Source organism: Sceloporus undulatus, chromosome 5 (genome assembly GCF_019175285.1).
Source record: "Sceloporus undulatus isolate JIND9_A2432 ecotype Alabama chromosome 5, SceUnd_v1.1, whole genome shotgun sequence".
Lineage (NCBI taxonomy): Eukaryota > Metazoa > Chordata > Lepidosauria > Squamata > Phrynosomatidae > Sceloporus > Sceloporus undulatus.
This window is the reverse complement of record NC_056526.1, coordinates 146133781-146150484: the sequence shown is the minus strand read 5'-3', so window position 1 is coordinate 146150484 and position 16704 is coordinate 146133781. Positions and strand designations below refer to the sequence as shown.

The window sequence follows — 16704 nt, the reverse complement described above, 5'->3', positions numbered from 1 at the left end:
AACCTGATAAGCTTATTGTAGTTAGGTAGCTGGGTACTAGTATAAGCAATGAGGAAAGAAAACACATGCACATTTGTTTTATCATGAAAAGTTAAGGGCCTATGCAATTGCAACAAGCACAAAACACCCCTTTCTAAAGCAACATGATATGTTTACAGGAAATTCATTTAACAGCTATAGATAAATGTTATAACACACTAGTTGGCTGTTTTCTTATATTTGTGCCAAAGTGTGTTTTTTGTAAATGGCAATGGGTTTTACATAAATGTTGACAAGTCCATATTGATTCAATGGGTCTGTCATAACTGGTACTAATATCTTCACTGGTACTAAGAGAGCCAGCATGATATAGTGGTTTGAGTGTTGGACTACAACTCTGGAGACCAGAGTTCAATTCCCAGCTCAACCAGGAAAGCCACTGGCTGACCTTGAGCAAGTCTAATAATAATAATAATAATAATAATAATAATAATAATAATAATATGCTCTCAGACTCAGGGGAAGACAATGGCAAACCTCTTCTGAACAATTCTTGCCATGAAAATCCCATTATAGGTTTCCTTTAGGGTCACTATATGTAGGAAATGACTTGGAGGCACACCACAACTACATCAACTTATTAATATTATATTTACTTCTTAGTCTCTTTTTTTCAGAGTTGAGCCAGCCTCTGGTATTAGCATGGAAAAGTAAGTAGGACTCACCAGAGACACTGTTTTACCAGTTCCCTGGTCTCAGGAAGAAATGTGAGCCAGCTGCTACTAGCCTTAAAGCCTCTGCCATAGGAGGAGCCAAGAGGTCAGTGAAAGGAGCCACTAAGAGGCTTTGAAGATAAGGACCTGGATGGCTTTGTCTTTGGAGTTGAGTTGCAAGTATATGTGGGACTATCACCCAGGACTGTCTACCTGGGTTGTGAAGATATACCCAAGACAGCTGCAAGCCAAGAGAGATTTTAAAAGCTAGGGGGTGGGGAAGCTGGTTGGCAAGCTCTTCTACAAACAGAAAGTCAGGCAAGCTGCAAGAGAGGTCTAGGGGTGACTGATGTGAAACACCCTTTCTTATACAGCAACCACCTACCAGACCTGTGTACCCCAGAAGCTTATCCCAAAGCTACTTTTCATGACTACACTGTACAATTATCCATATGAGGGCTCTCTAGACTGAAAATAAAAAACTCTCTTTCCTACACTGAATGGGAACGCAAGCTTGGTATGGTGGTACCCTTCGTGGAGGCTACAACCTACATGACAATATGCCCTTCCTGAATCATGACACTTAAACTTGCTGAAATATACAAGTATTTTAGTATTAATATGAAGAGTATACCTTCTTTGAAGTCAGAATCTGCATTAACTTGCTTTCAACAAAAATACTGGGAAAGGGATGTGAAAGATTAGGAGAAATCATGATCTTAAAAACCAAAAAGGAAAGAAAAATAATCTCTCTTCAAATAGAGTGAGGACAATACTGTGCACATACTCTGATTAATATTACATTAACATCTTTGTAAGTTGTATTCTAAATTATAGAGCAAAAGCAAAATGATTCCTGAGCATGATTTGGAAATGGGAGGGACATCTGATCTTTCAAGTTTTGGGATTTCTCACAACAGTAGTTGGTTAATCTTTAGGCATATAGGAGATGTAAGAAGGTAATTATAAGTATGAATGCTGGAAAGTCCAGGATGAGGTTTTTGTTTTTTTTTGTTTTGTTGCTTTGTTTTGTTTTAATTCTGTAAAGCTTTTTAGCTCGTTTCCAAAATGGGTACTGGTTATACAGGAATTTTTCAGTCTGGTTCTTATCATCTTTGCTGTATGATGATATTTTTTATGATTCCTAAATCTTGTAAAGACTTGAAAATTGTAAAGGTTTATACTAAATTATTAAACATTGATTCTAGGAGTTTCCTCCCCTGTCTTCTGCCTTTGAGTAAGAGAAGAGGACCCCCAAATGTTATCAGCTGTCACCATCCATTAATGTTGGCACCCACAATTTGGTGACATAGAGCTTGTTCCCACTAGGGGATACCCCGCGTTCTGAATCGATTTCAATAGCAACGTGCCCATGTAGGATTCGGTTTTAAACCTAGAACAGTTCTAGAGCAACCCGGAATCGGTTCCCACTAGAAATCGAATCCAGAAGCGGTGATAAAAATTAAATCCGTGTTTCCTCATTTAACGCGTGTTAAAAAACACTAGGGTCCTACCTACTGTTTTTCCCTTGTCGAGTTAGGAACCGGATTATTTAGATGAGAACGATATCGTTTCAATCGGGCGAGAAGGATGGGAGGAGCTGACTGCGATGGGGGCTGTCCTTGGGAGAGTTGCCCTTTCTGTCCCCATCCGTCGTGGCTGTCGCCATTTTTGCTTCCTCACCCCTTTGTCCGCTGTGGTCTTTCAATAAGAGATAGGATTATTTTTATTTTTTATTTTAATGGTTTACAGGCGCTTAATTTCTTCAGCGCTTTAAGCGCCTGAATCTCGGCTGCTCAAGCGCTGCATCTGCAAAGGACTACAAGGCTTCTCCCGGTGATTGCAACCTTCCCTCTGTGTTGGGAGAGCCCATTTCTAACGGAGGAGAGCAAGAAGGGAAGGCTAAGAGGCATTCCCTGCCCGCTTGGGCTCTGATCTCGCCCAGGCAGGGAAGGGAAGGCTCCTCACGAGGAGGCCATCTGATCTCGCCCACTCTCAGATTCTAAGGTCTATCCACCCAGCCTCTGTTTTAGCTTGGAGGTGCGGCCCCTTTCTCTGCTCCTTCTGCCATGCAGGAACTCCCTAATCAAGGGCTCAAGCGAGGCTGGGTGGGCATGTGTCATTGGGGATGCTTTGGACAGAGAGTTCCTGTCGTGGCAGAAGGGAGGGATTGGACTAGAAGGCTCTTCCTGGGGTCCCTTCCAACTCTCAGATTCTAAGGTCTATCCACCCAGCCTCTGTTTTAGCTTGGAGGTAGCGGCCCCTTTCCTGCTTCCTTCTGCCATGCAGGAACTCCCTAATCAAAGGGCTCAAGCAGAGGCTGGTGGGCATGTGTCATTGGGGATGCTTTGACAGAGAGTTCCTGCGTGGCAGAAGGGAGGGATTGGACTAGAAGGCTCTCCTGGGGTCCCTTCCAACTCCAGATTTCTAAGGTCTATCCACCCAGCCTCTGTTTTAGCTTGGAGGTAGCGGCCCCTTTCTTTTCTGCTTCCTTCTGCCATGCAGGAACTCCCTAATCAAAAGGGAGTTTCCTAATCAAAGGGAGGCGCGCCCTAACAATGGGGGGTGGGGGATAGAGCCTTTCTCCTCTCTTTCTCAAACGGAATCTGCCTTTCCCCTACCCTAGAAAGAGAATCTTTGGGAGAGAGTGCTCCCTCCCTGTTTTGCCAGAAAGCTCACCCATTCATCTGAGGGCTCTGTCAAGGGATTCCCCTGGCTGTCTTGGTGTGAGACATGAACAAAACCTATCCCATAGTTCCTCTGGCAAGAGCTTCGGTTTCCTACTAATAAATTCGCTTTGCCACAAGCTTCCCCCCTTCATCTCTGGCTCTGTCAAGGGATTCTGCCTGACTGTCTTGGTGGGAGACATGAAGAAAACCTATCCCATAGTTCCTCTGGCAAGAGCTTGGGTTTCCTACTAAATTCGGAGGGAAAATGTATATAGGCTGACAGCGCCCTGGAAAACCTACCCATAGTTCCTGCTGGAGAGGAGCTTGGTTCCTATTAAATTCGCATTGCCAGCACCTCCTTCTCATTGATCTCTGTGGGCTCTCTGAAGGGATTCTCCCTGGCTGTCTGAGGAGACATGAAGCGGGGATGCTGCCCTGAAAACCTATCCCATAGTTCTCTGGAGAGAGCTTTGGTTTCCTACTAAATTCGGAGGGAAAATGTATATAATAGCGACAGCGCTTATGACGTGTGATCGTTTAAGCGCCTTGATTGGTTCATTTAAAAAAAAACCGCCAAAAATAAATCGAATAAAAAACGGTCACAGAGATGGAAACGATGTCACAGATACATCGATTCTGAATAATGCGGGTTAACGTACGTCATTCTGACGTAGTATTGATTGACAACTCCAAAAAGGGATGAGGAGAAGAATCGCTTTATTTAAACACCGATTCATGCCAAGGGAGAACGCTTACTGAACGCTTGCAGGTAAAAAATCCGAATTAAAACAAGCAATGGCCGATGAATAAAGCGATTCTGAAAGCGGATAACAACTGTGTTATTTTTAATTCGATTATTAAAAGCGTTTTATTTTATTCGTTTCAAATCCTAAGTGGGAACAAGCTCATAGTGGGAGGTCACTGAGGGTTCAACCTTCCTCCAGACTTCCCTCTCCCATGGAAGATAAGGATGCCATACAAACCCACACATAGAAAGGCACATGGAGAGAACAAGGAAATTATATTTTTATGACCTTTTAAGGAAAGCTTGTGTCTAAGCAAGTAACTATACATTAGCAAAACACTCATATACATGAAGGTGCCTTCCTTCAGGTATTACTTAGGAGTAATTGCAAAGTTACAAAATGGTCAATCACATTCAGCCAAATTGAGAAAGAAAATATAATCTCTAACATAACTAACTAACATTCTTATTCTGCTCACATGCAGATGGCATTTTGCATCTTTTGGAGCTCATTGAAAGCTGGGTATCTAGACCTCCTTGTCCAGTCTATGCATGTGTTACAATACTCAACATATTTTGAGTCAGACATGTTAAAAGGTCACAATTGCAAATGTCATAATGACCTTTGAATACTAGGAGGTTTTCCATGGGAAAGGTATGTCAGCCCAAAACATGTGGAGGGTCTAAATCCATAATAAGTGCAGAATGTGTTGCTGATTCATCATCCTCCCCCTCCCCAGCTTTCCACATACCTCTTGCACTAGAGACAATGATAGTCCCATTATAAGGTGGACAAGATGCTATCTCCTACCTTCACCTTGCCATGTTCCCAGCTGCCCTTCCTGTCCAGCTAACTTGGGGTTGTCCCATCTCAAATCACTGTTTATTAATCTGGAGTTAAGATCAAACAGGATGTGGCCCTTTGTCAGTCCCATGAGATAGCAATCAAAACCTTTAACTTAGTGTGGGCATGTTGAGCATCCTTCAGGGATATGTAACATGATATAAATATCCACCCCACACATGCACAATTTGTGAGCAAACACCAGAGCTCTGTCCAGCTATCTAGAATGTCCTCCTCCTATATCATCCTCAAACACTTTCTGAGCCATACTCCACTTTCTATGGATTCCTCTTCAGGAATGGTATATCGCACTCTCTAAACCCTAAACCTAAGCCTCTGACATCTAATTTTCTAAACCTCTATTTTGGTTAGCCTTGTATAGTATTTCAGATTGAATTGGTACTGTATGTTTGGTTGCACTCTCATATTTCGAAATAAAACCTTTAAATAAAATTTAAATTATGCTTTATTATGCTGATGAGCTTCTGTTGTTATCCCTCAGCCTCAGTCTTCTGTTCCAGCATTAACAAGGGCAATCAGTGCTTTAAGTACTATCCAGCCACATGAATAATGTGTCAGAACTTACTGAATGCATTTACTGGAAATTTGGGCTGGTAATTTTATTAGTGTGCAGGTGCTATTGCCTATTTATCTATGTATAATACTTGTAAAATAATTTTTCTGATCTCCAGAATCTTAATCTTAATCCAACATTCAGATTACTACATCATGCTAGCTGTTAACTCTATCAGTATACTAATTATTGTCTCTTGGAGAAAAATTAGCACACTAAATATAATAATAATAATATATTATTATTATTATTATTATTATTATATTTGTATACCGCTTTTCCGTCTGATCAAAGTGGTTCACATTATACCGTTATGTAACATATGTCACAATACAATACAGTACAATACAAAGCAGTACTTTTTCCCACAAATATTAGATAATAATAGCAAATGCAACTCTAATGGAATGCAATACAATATATACAACTCTAATACAATACAACACAATACACATAATTCCCCTCCCCACTTCCCTCTGCATATGATCGCAGAATGAGATTTTACATAGGATTCCATTCTACTTACCATGCAAGTAAATGTAAACACAGAGAGAGAGAGAGAGAGAGAGAGAGAGAGAGAAATATAATAATGGTGTGTGTGTGTGTGTGTGTGTGTGAGAGAGAGAGAGAGAGAGAGAATATAATATAATGTTGTGTTTTAAACACTGATCTAGGCTTTCTTACAATCATGGATTTCAGCTAATTTAGCTGGATCTGGTTTTCAGTCCCTAGTCTATATATTAGGTTGGCCCATTTATTGCCAAAGGAATTTTATATTCATTAAACATTCTACCTTGGACACTTGGAATATTCTTATGTAATACCCCTCTTTTAGAGAGTTGGTGTTGAGCTCTATCAATGCCGATTAGGCTTTTCCCTTCCCCCACCCCTCAAATTTTACTGTAGCTTTTGATCATTAGTTAGTAAAGACTCAGTATGTTATTTTGATAGTCTGACAAAAGGACTGATAAAGGATAAATTCTTGTCCAAATAAGAATGATCTATGTGTACCATCTTACTAGATTTTCAAATCTACAACACTCTTTTGTAGTCTGCCTTTACTCAATTTTGCATTGCCTTATTTGAAAATTCAAAGACTAAAATGCCTGGCATAAATCTTTAGCATCTTGGCAGAGCTTATCTGGTTTCTTGAAGCAAGAGCTGGCTACAACAGAGCCACTGTTGTTTGTTACAAGTCCAGTTTAATTCTGTTCCCATTTGATTTCAGGGGAAAAATAAAACCCACAAACATATGCTTCACAACTTGCTTGCTTCACAATTCTTGTTCTGATAACTTTTGAAGTAACAACAAGGTTTAAAGTTATTATTCAACTCTGCAATTACACTTTATCTAAAATAAATCCTAAAATAATTACCTGTCCAAGATCACCTGGAGTACTGCACATTACAACATGGTGATAACTATATCTTGTTCTGAAAATGAAGGACATATATTAAAATAAGTTCATTTTATACTAGACTGAAAACAGGTCTTTCAGATTTAATGGCACATTTCTTTTGAATTTGCATTGTCAAGGATCACAAAGGAAAAGTTGCCTTTGTTTTCTAGGCAACAAAGCCTGTTATTACCAACTGATGACATATGCTTTTGTTTTGCATGTTTTTAAATGATTTAAAATCAATAATCAAAACCATCTTTCCACATTCAGGTTGTTGGATGCTCCTTTGCAGGTTCCTTGCCAGAGTGAATAGGTATTGTTGGTTTTCATATCCCAAATGACCTCTCTTTTATAGAAATGTAATACTAATGCCAGCATACATTTACTCTGGCAGGATTTTTTTTCCAAAAAGCTTTTGAAAAATATAGTTTGCCCTTTGAAGGTTTGTTACCTAACAGGACTCATGGAGAAAGATCATGACCCTGTACTTCTACACTCAGAGTCGTCATGGAGAAAGAAGAAAAATGATCTAGCTCAGACATTGTGTGTGTGTGTGTGTGTGTGTGTGTGTGTGTGTGTGTGTAGTGCCTTCACATTGTTTCTGACTTATGGCGACCCTATCATGGGTTTTTATTTTTGGCGAGATTTGTTCAAAGGAGGTTTGCCATTGCCTTCCCCTGAGATTGAGAAAAACATGTGAATTGCACAAGGCCCCCCAATAGGTTTCATGGCCAAGCAAGAATCAAACCCTGGTCTCCAGAATCTCAGAAGTTTATCGCATGGGCGCTGAAACAGGCCGGTTGCATCCTAAAACGGGGGCACGCATGGAATGGGATGGGGCTAGGGACCGCATTTTACTGCACAAGGGAATGCCGCCACTGCCCCTGAGCATTCCAATTGCGTCCTCCATCCATTCCAGAGGGCACGATTTCTGAGAACTGTTCTAAAGCAGTCCCTAGCCCCATCCCATTGTGTGAGTGCACCTGCGCACACCCATTTTAGACCATGCAATAAACTTCTCGGTCCAACACTCAAACCATTACAAAATGCTAGCTCTCTGGTTAAACTTATATTTGACCCTTTCCTCACAGGCTGGAAATTCCTTCCTTGATTACAACTCCACAAGTCCCCCAGTTAACATGCAGCCCTTTCACGCTACATAGTTATAGCACTATGATTCCACTAACCTCCATGGCACCATTCTGGGAGATCGTACAATTTGTAGTTTAACAATTCTAAAGATTCCGCCCTAAAATGCAAATCTCAGGATTCTGCATAATGGAACCATGGCAGTTAAGGTGGAGTCATACTGCTTTAATTATGCAGTGTGAAAACACCCCTAGTCACAATGTATGTGTGTTTGGGTGTATGTGTGTGTATTTCTGCATCTTTGTGTATCTCCATGTTTGTGCCATGTGTAAAGAGGAGGAAGAGAGAGCGGAAGAGAGCCCTATCTATTCTTATATCCATTGTGGAAGATTCTATAAGCTGTAGTAAAAAACATAGCTTTTCTATGCATTTCTCCCTATTTCCCCCACATTTCTAATATGGAAGGAATAAAGCATCAGGTCAACTTTAATGCCATCCCAAAGTCTCCTATTTTGCTACAAGAAACTGCTTCATACCTCATTAGCTGGAGAACACTTTACCTCAAGCAAAGAATCAGCATCACAATTGACAACAGAGATTGTGGAAGGTTCTCTTTCAAGGAAACACTGCTCCAGTTTCCTCCCCTATATAAACTGGAGAACACTGCACCAATTTCCCCACTATATAAATTAGCAAACCCATTAAGAGTTTTCTTAGTCTGCAACATGATTCTATAGCAAATCAAAAGGAGCCACTCTGTTCAAGTGATATAACTAAGTCCTGTCACTATGTATATGTGCGGTTTAAGAGACTGATTGTCACTGATAAATATGGTTTAAGATAGGACCACTCAGGGAAATGATAGCAGCACTCTGTAGTCTGGGAGATGGAAGAATGATTTACATATATATATATATATATATATATTCAGAAAAGATTAGAGAATAACTTTTTCTACAACATTTCCATAGAGCATAGCAATGATCATCATGGAAGAAGACTTTGCTTCCTTCAAACATACCAAACCTCAGAGCAATCAAGTCTTCTTGAATGGTATCACAGCCTATTGCTGTTCCTAATATTTGAACTGAATTACCATGGCTCTCAGAAACTTCAATCCGAACTGGGACTCTGCTATTAGAAGTAAATGACACATCTACTGCAAAAGTACAAATGGCATGTGATAAGAGGAGATAGCACATATATAAGAACCATACATAGAGCACTCAGAAGTAACAAAGAGGAAATGAAGTTTATCTTTTTACACATGTTAAAGATGGAAATACCATTCTGGGAAACTGTATTGCTAGATCTATCCTTAATGTTCCCTTAAATAAAATAAGCAAAATTTTTAAAAAATAAAACTAGTCTATAACATGCAACACTAATTTAATATCATTTAAAACATAACAAATGACAATAAAAGTACAGAACCTTTCATTAAAGAACTCTTCTCAGCAACTACTTAGACTATTGTCTAAGTCCTACAGAAGTCAATAAATGAAAAAGTCTTTGCTGGCAGAAGACCTGAGATGGAGCTAACCTAGCCTTCCAGGGTGGAATTCCTCAGCCTTGGAGCAGCCACCAAGAAGGCTCTCTCTCATGTCTTCACCAAATATGCCCAATGATAGTGGTGGAGAGAAATCTTTCCCCTGGGGACTTCAAAATTCAGATAGGCTTATATAGGGCTATATGGCCTTTCCAATAATACCAAAGTGTAGATTCAAGCTAAAGCAGTGCATATTATTGTCTAAATAGTGGACTCCCATAAAATTCTACTGTAAAATTAACCTAAGTGTACTACTGCTTGCTGGTTAAAATAGAGTCTGTTGTTGTTGTGCTCCTTCAAGTTGTTTCCAACTAGAATGTGACTTTCCCATGATCACCCAATGGGTTTCCATGACCAAGTGGGTATTCAAACCTGATCTCTGGGTCCTAGTCCAACACCCAAACCACTGCACCATACTGGCTGTCATAGCAATATATCACCCTGTCTCAGTTTATATAGGCCCCAGTAATTTTAAAACTGACATTGTGTAACATGTTTATTTTTTAAACATAGTATAAAGAGTCCTATATGTAAAGATTTCAAATTTAGGAGAAGAAATGATCAAAACAAAAAGGATTCTTTATTATTAAGATGCTGAGTGATTACTTGTATTTAAAGGTTGAAAAGTTTCTTGATTTACCTCTGTTTCTGATTACAACTGTTAGCATTCAATAACAGCTCCAAGTACCTTCCGATTCAAGCATGTTCAGATGTATATGACAACAATTACTTGATTCCCATCATTTGATTGCTTAGTACTCAAGCCCCGTCAGCACATTCTCCCTATGCTTATACTGAACACACAGCTGAATCATGTCTCCTGCTCTCATTCCCAAAGTCTATATGTTCAGAAAAAAATGTAAATGTTGTTCTACACTTGTTTGATCTCCAGTCCATCAAAGAACCTTGGATAATCAGGCATCTTTGAACAGGGATTAAGCCCCACTGGATTTTCTTTTGTGTAACCATGTATACATGACACATAGCTCAGTGAATGGATAGAGCAAAAGCTTTGCATCAAAGGTGATACAAAGGTTCTGTCTGTGGTGTTTGGTACCAAATTGGAGTGGGTATGATTGTCAACCACTGTACCTGCCAATATACATGGCTTTTATTAGAAACTTTAGCACGAGACCTTCCTTAACACTCACCAGGCTGAAATTCCAGATATTTTTTATAAGTAAAAGACCACATAATACAGACCTAATACCATTAATATTTTATGAAATACCAAAAATACAACACTCACATTTGGATACTCCACCAGCCCATTTTAGTGTTTGAGAGAAAAGTAAATAATGAGAACCGGTTTTGCTCTGTGACATCATCAGCAGTAAAATGAGAACCTTCCTTCAATACTGACGGAATGTGGGATCATAGAATCAGGGACAGAAGAACAGAGATATTCAAAAAAAGGATTTCTTGCCATGAGCTGGTCATTAAAAAATACAGTTACATTCACTCTTGACTGCTTTCTAAATTGCTTTAACTTTGGAAAATTGGAGCTAAATGAGAGGTCATGTTATGCTAATTGGATCCATTGTTCTATTATATGAAGATAGGCTGTTTCTGAGGGGTAGAATCTAAGCATATGATTCATATACTTTACTTCAGTACACTACAACAGGGACAGACAGAAGATAGCTTGGTTTTGCTGGTAGATCTCTAGGGAATTGGCACTAGGGATTTCTGACACAAATATTTAACAACAGAAGCAGCAAAATGATTCTTCCCTTGATCCCTTGTTATACTGCTGGAATTAAGAGAGGTTTGGGTAACCAGGGTTGATTTTTTTCATGAAAAAACCTGTGGGTTCTTCTCAGTAGATGCATTGTAAATAAATTCCTCCATCCCAATTTCTTTAATTCTAATTATGTCTTTTGTTTGACCCACACTCCATTTGGTGGAATTCAGAAATTTCCCATGCCTCTCCCTACTTGGCAAAAGCTAAGTTTCTACTACTTATCTTTTGGGGAGTGGGAAAGCAGAGAGGAGCAGAATGTTGGAGTCATCACAGCGGACAGGCATGTGATACAATCACTGTGATCCCATTGCAAACTTCTCCATTGAATGATGCCCAGTAGCCATGGCATCACTAGAGGGGTGTAGGGTATGTGGACCTCACCAGGTGAAACCCTAAGGAGAGGTGACACCATTGCTCCTCAAACATCTGCCTTTGGGCAGAAATGGACTGTGGTATTCGCCTGTATCCCTTTAAAATGCTGAAGAGATGGGGTGAGTCTCAGTAGGAGGATACACAATCCCATTTAAATAAGATCTCTTTTAGGTGGGGACTGGTTGAAGTAACAAGAGTTGTTTTAGGCACCCTTCATAAGTTTTGGACTACAGTCTCATCAGCTCTAATCACAGGCCATTCTGGTTGAAGTAACAAGATTTGTTTTAGGCAGGTGTGGGCACCTGTGGAAAGATAGAGACCCTCTTTATCCCCTGCCCTCAGCCACATCCTCTGCTACATCTTCCTCCACAAAACAACAACAACCAATGTTTTGCCCCCAAATGTCCTCTAGGGGAAAGGGGAGAGACTTACATCATCTTTTTGGGTCTTCTTGCCAATTTTAGGCCCAGAGGGGCATTCATTTAACAACTTTCTGTTCATTTTCTGTTTCAAATAAGACCTCTCCTGGGCCTAAAATGTTCCAAGGTGGGGCCAAAATGTTGTGGAAATGCCCCTAGACCTGCTAGAGGTCATTTGAGGACAACAACAAAGATTGAAAGATTTTACAAAAGATTCTTTGATTCCTGGTGGGGTCCCCAAGCAAGGTGGCAATACTCTCTAGAGGGTATTATGGGTCATTTTGTAGCCAAAAAACAAAAGCCAGCCCAGGGGGTCCTGGAGGCAAAAGTAATGACCTTAGGAGTGTATGTGGCCTGTGGGCAACACTTTGTGCACCCATGTTTGAGAGTACACAAAAGACTTTATTTGAGGAGAATATTAGAACACAGCAAAGCTACCTGAATAAAATACTAGAAGAATGATTGACAAATCATAAGAGAATCCTTGAGCATGTAATTTGCATTTCCATTAGACTCAGTCCAATGTTCTCTGACGGGCAGCAACTCCCAAGATCTCAATGAGAAATTGTCCTTTGCCTTACAAGGTTGATATTCTTTTAACTGAAACCAGGAATCATGTTGCTGTATTTTTGATAGAGATTCACTTAATGCAAAACCTATGAGTTGAGCTTGATCATGATTAAATTTGATACCAGTGGGACAGATTATATTGTAAGAAGTCAGTGAATCAATACCATATGTAAAGACACTATTACTTCCCACTCAGATTTGAAGTTTCAAGGGAAAGCTAAATGGTATGATTCACTTTTTTCAAGTGACCCCAACAAAGGTAGTCAAGAGCATCATAAATTATACTGTTCATTTTAGAACTCATTCCTTTGCTGGCCATAATTCATTATCATAAAATACTGTACATTGGATACTGCTCTGCAGAATCCTAAAGGAGAATTGATTTCAGTACTTTATAGCTTCCTCTTACTTCTGTAGGATCTCCAGAAAGCAAATAAGCAAAAATATAAACCAGGCATGATATCCTTCTTTAATGATGGTATGGGTACAATTGGAGCAGATGGAGTGACCTTGCCAAGTTTACAGTGTGTGCCAGTAACAGAGCTGGGATTAGAAAAAAACGACTGATTAAAATTTTGCTCACTAGGATAAAACACTTAAAATGAATCATCCCAGTTTCCAGAGTGTCCTCAGGTTGTTGCAGGCATAATAAATTATAATCACATAACAGCAAACAATTATTTTAAAAATTAGGACTTAAAATATTACATCTGACACTGAAGAAATGTGCTCTGCATTTGAAAATGCCCTGGCCAGCATCCAATGATACATCCACTGAAAAAAACTGATTCTGTTAGCAAAATGGGGATTGGGGTGACAATCTCTTTTCCTTAGTGCAGACCCCAGTGCTCCCACAAAATCCTTCAGAGCCAGTTTCTGAGCAGCACTAGGGACTGCAGGGCAGAAGAGAGAGGAAGAAAGCTCCATTGCTCTGCCACTATTTACATCGTTTTTGATAATAAAATATATCCAGCGGTAGTCTGTTAGATTTTTAAATTGTGGTTCTGATTGAAAATGCACTCTTTTCTTTTGGGGTTGTGTTTTTGGTTGTGTGGGGTTTTTTTAAAGTAAAATTTGGTTTAGTTATATGCTGGCCATTGCACCTTTATGAGTTGAACAAGAACAAAGGCATTCAAACAATTAGTAATTACATGTTTAGTTGTTGCTTTTTAAAAGTAAATAGCAGACTTTGGAAGGAGCCATTGGGATTCTAGTCCAATCCTAGGGGAGGGTTAATGCAACCATTTTTATTAGAAGAGAAATAGCCTTTCATACCAGTTGAAACCTTTTCTCCAGTCTAATATGGACTGTAATTGCAATAGCAGGTAAATGATTAAAGTGTTTCTCCTCTCTTCCATGCCAGGATCCCTAACCAAAAGGTTGGAGGGTGGGGGAAATCAACTTTTTAAAAATTACTCAGTTTGTGCTAACAAGGTGGAGGACATTTAGTCTAATTTGATCAAGTCCTATGCATCTGCAAAATAGTCATAAACTTAGAAAAATATGATTTCACTGAATTCTGGATCTCCCAGAAAACTTAGAGATTAGAAAGGAAAAAAAAGTTCTATAGTTGCAGCCAAATAATTTGAAGGCTGTTAGCAATTATTTCTTTGCAATGCAGATCCACGGGAAGTACTGAGAATATTCTAGAGGGCACTCTGAGAGTCAAAAGAGACATGATAGGGAAGGTGTATTCCCTGCAATTAACCGGTTCCTCCCACATACACACATACACAAAAAGATTTTCATTGAGCTGTATCTGCACAGATGCTTCTGCAATCACAATTGCAGATAGGCCCCGAACAGACAGGCCAAAATAAGGCTGCTTCGGGTCACCTTGGTGGTATGCTGTCCTAAGGACTGGAACGCGGATTTGGTGCAGCTCTGACTGGTTGGGAAGCCAGGAAGGGGCGGGACTTCTGGCTGGCTACAAGCCCCAGCAGCCTTTGTGGTCTGAAGTCCCGCCTCTTCCCAGCCTCCCAACCAATTAGGGAGGTTGCCGGCCGGAAGAAGGGAAGGGACTTCCGGCCGCAAAGGCTGCAGGAAGCCCCTCTGCTTCCACATCCCTCCTCCATGCCAGCTAGGACTGCTCTGGTCTGATGATGCCGGCACCCACAGGGAAAAAGAGAAGAAGAGGAGGCAGCCCCTTCCCTGTCCCCTGTTCCTCACGCAGTTCTGGCGCTAGCACCAGCACCCGCAGGGAAGAAGGGAAGAGGAGGAGGCAGCCCTGTCCCCTTCCCTGTCCCCTCTTCCCCGTGTGGTACTGGCACTAGTGCCAGCACCCACAGAGAAGAAGGGAGGAGGAGGAGGCAGCCCCGTCCCTGTCACCTCTTCCCTGCACGGTTCCGGCACTAGCGCCGGCACCCACAAGGAAGAAGGGAAGCGGAGGAGGCAACTCTGTCCCCATCCACTCTTTCCTGTGCGGTTCCTGTGCTAGTGCTGGCACCCACACAGAAGAAGGGAGGAGGAGTAGGCAGTCCTGGCACCCAGAAGGAAAAGGGGAGGAGGGGGAGGCAGGGGAGAATCCCAATCTGGTGACCCCCCGGTTGGGAACCCCTGCTCTAAAGTCACCTGAAGCAGCTTTATTTTGGCCTGTCTCTTTGGGCCCTCAGTACATGACCAGAAATAACACAAAGCAAGCAAAATGCAAGACAGACAAAGTTAGAAAAATCAAATTTTGTGACAGACATATTCTAGCACTCTTTAGTAAAACGCGAAAGATTTATACAATCTGAAGAGAAACCAGCAACAACAATGATAAACACATTATCCTTTTGGACCAAATGTTCATGAGATGTGATGGTGAGGCACCTTGGAATTCTCATGAACTGATATTTAAAGTTTTGGTCCAGATGTTAGAGTATTTTAGTGACAGTAAACCTTGCTGTTTTCCACACAAGCAAACATGCACTTGTTTTTTCTTTGTCTCCAGAATGTCTAGGACCAGCCTTCTGGGATAACAGCTCCATCTCCTTGGTTTAAGTCTATCTATCTAAATGAAAAATTGTTGTTGTGTCCCTTCGAGTCATTTTCAAATTATGGTGATTTTAAGGTGACCCTATTACAGTATTTCATGACAAGATCTTTTCAGAATGAGTTTGCTTTTACCTTCCTCTGAAGCTGAGAGTGTGTGATTTGCCCAAGGTCATCCAGAGGGTTTCCATGACTGAGCAGTGGTTCAAAACATTGTCTACAGAGTCATATAGTCCAAGCCTCAAACCATTACACCTGCATGCCTTCACATGTGAATAGAAACACAAGGCCATACAAAGAGGCGTGCTGGATCAGACCAAAGATCTATCTAGTCCAGCATACTCTTTTCACAGTGGCCAACCAGCATCAGCAGGTGATGAGAGTAACTGCACCCCCCCCCATCTTTCCTTTCCCCACAACTGTTATACAGAGGTAAAGCACCGTGGATCTGGAGGTGATGTATGCCCATCCTAACTAGTATTAACTGATTGTCTTAATCTCAATAAACTTAGCTAAATAATTAATAAGAGGAATAGCTCCATACTCACCATCTCATGCATTTCCACACAACATTGAACTACAGCTTCTTTGATGAAAAATCAGATTTTTGGCACGTATTATGCTCATCTCAACTCTATAGCAGAATTGCCAATATCTGAAACATTGCTTATTGGTGTTAAATGTGCCATACTCATGTTCTCCCAGCCTTTAGTGGCTTAATCTGATTAGCTCTCCGATTTATCTAAACATTCATTACACAAATGTTTTGGACGCCCTTTGGAACATCAGACAAGACTATAGCACTATAAACTGCTGAATACTTTGTTAACAAGTGTATTTCCAACATCCATCAAGAAGGCAAGGACTAACCAGCCAAACACTAGAGTGATGGACAGTAAATGCCAAGAAAAACTGTCTTCTCCTGCCAACAATTTTCCCCAAGAGGTGAATATCATTTTCCATAAGTCTCTAGAAATAACTGAATTAGTTTGGTAATCAAATATTCCTAACTAATTTCAATGTATGATTCAACATGTCAGTGCTCTTCATAATTATTTGGTTCT

General features: G+C 40.5%; 1 protein-coding gene across 1 annotated transcript in view; it reads right to left on the bottom strand.

Annotated features, from left to right (window-relative positions):
* IQCM (IQ motif containing M) overlaps nt 1-9157 on the bottom strand; it is a 126633-nt gene extending 117476 nt beyond the window's left edge. The window contains exons 1-2 of the mRNA XM_042469674.1: nt 9110-9157; nt 6901-6958 (exon numbers count right to left, since the gene is read on the bottom strand). The gene's annotated coding sequence lies outside the window, so the exon portion shown is untranslated. The remainder of the gene's footprint in view (nt 1-6900; nt 6959-9109) is intronic.
* Nucleotides 9158-16704: the final 7547 nt, after the last annotated feature.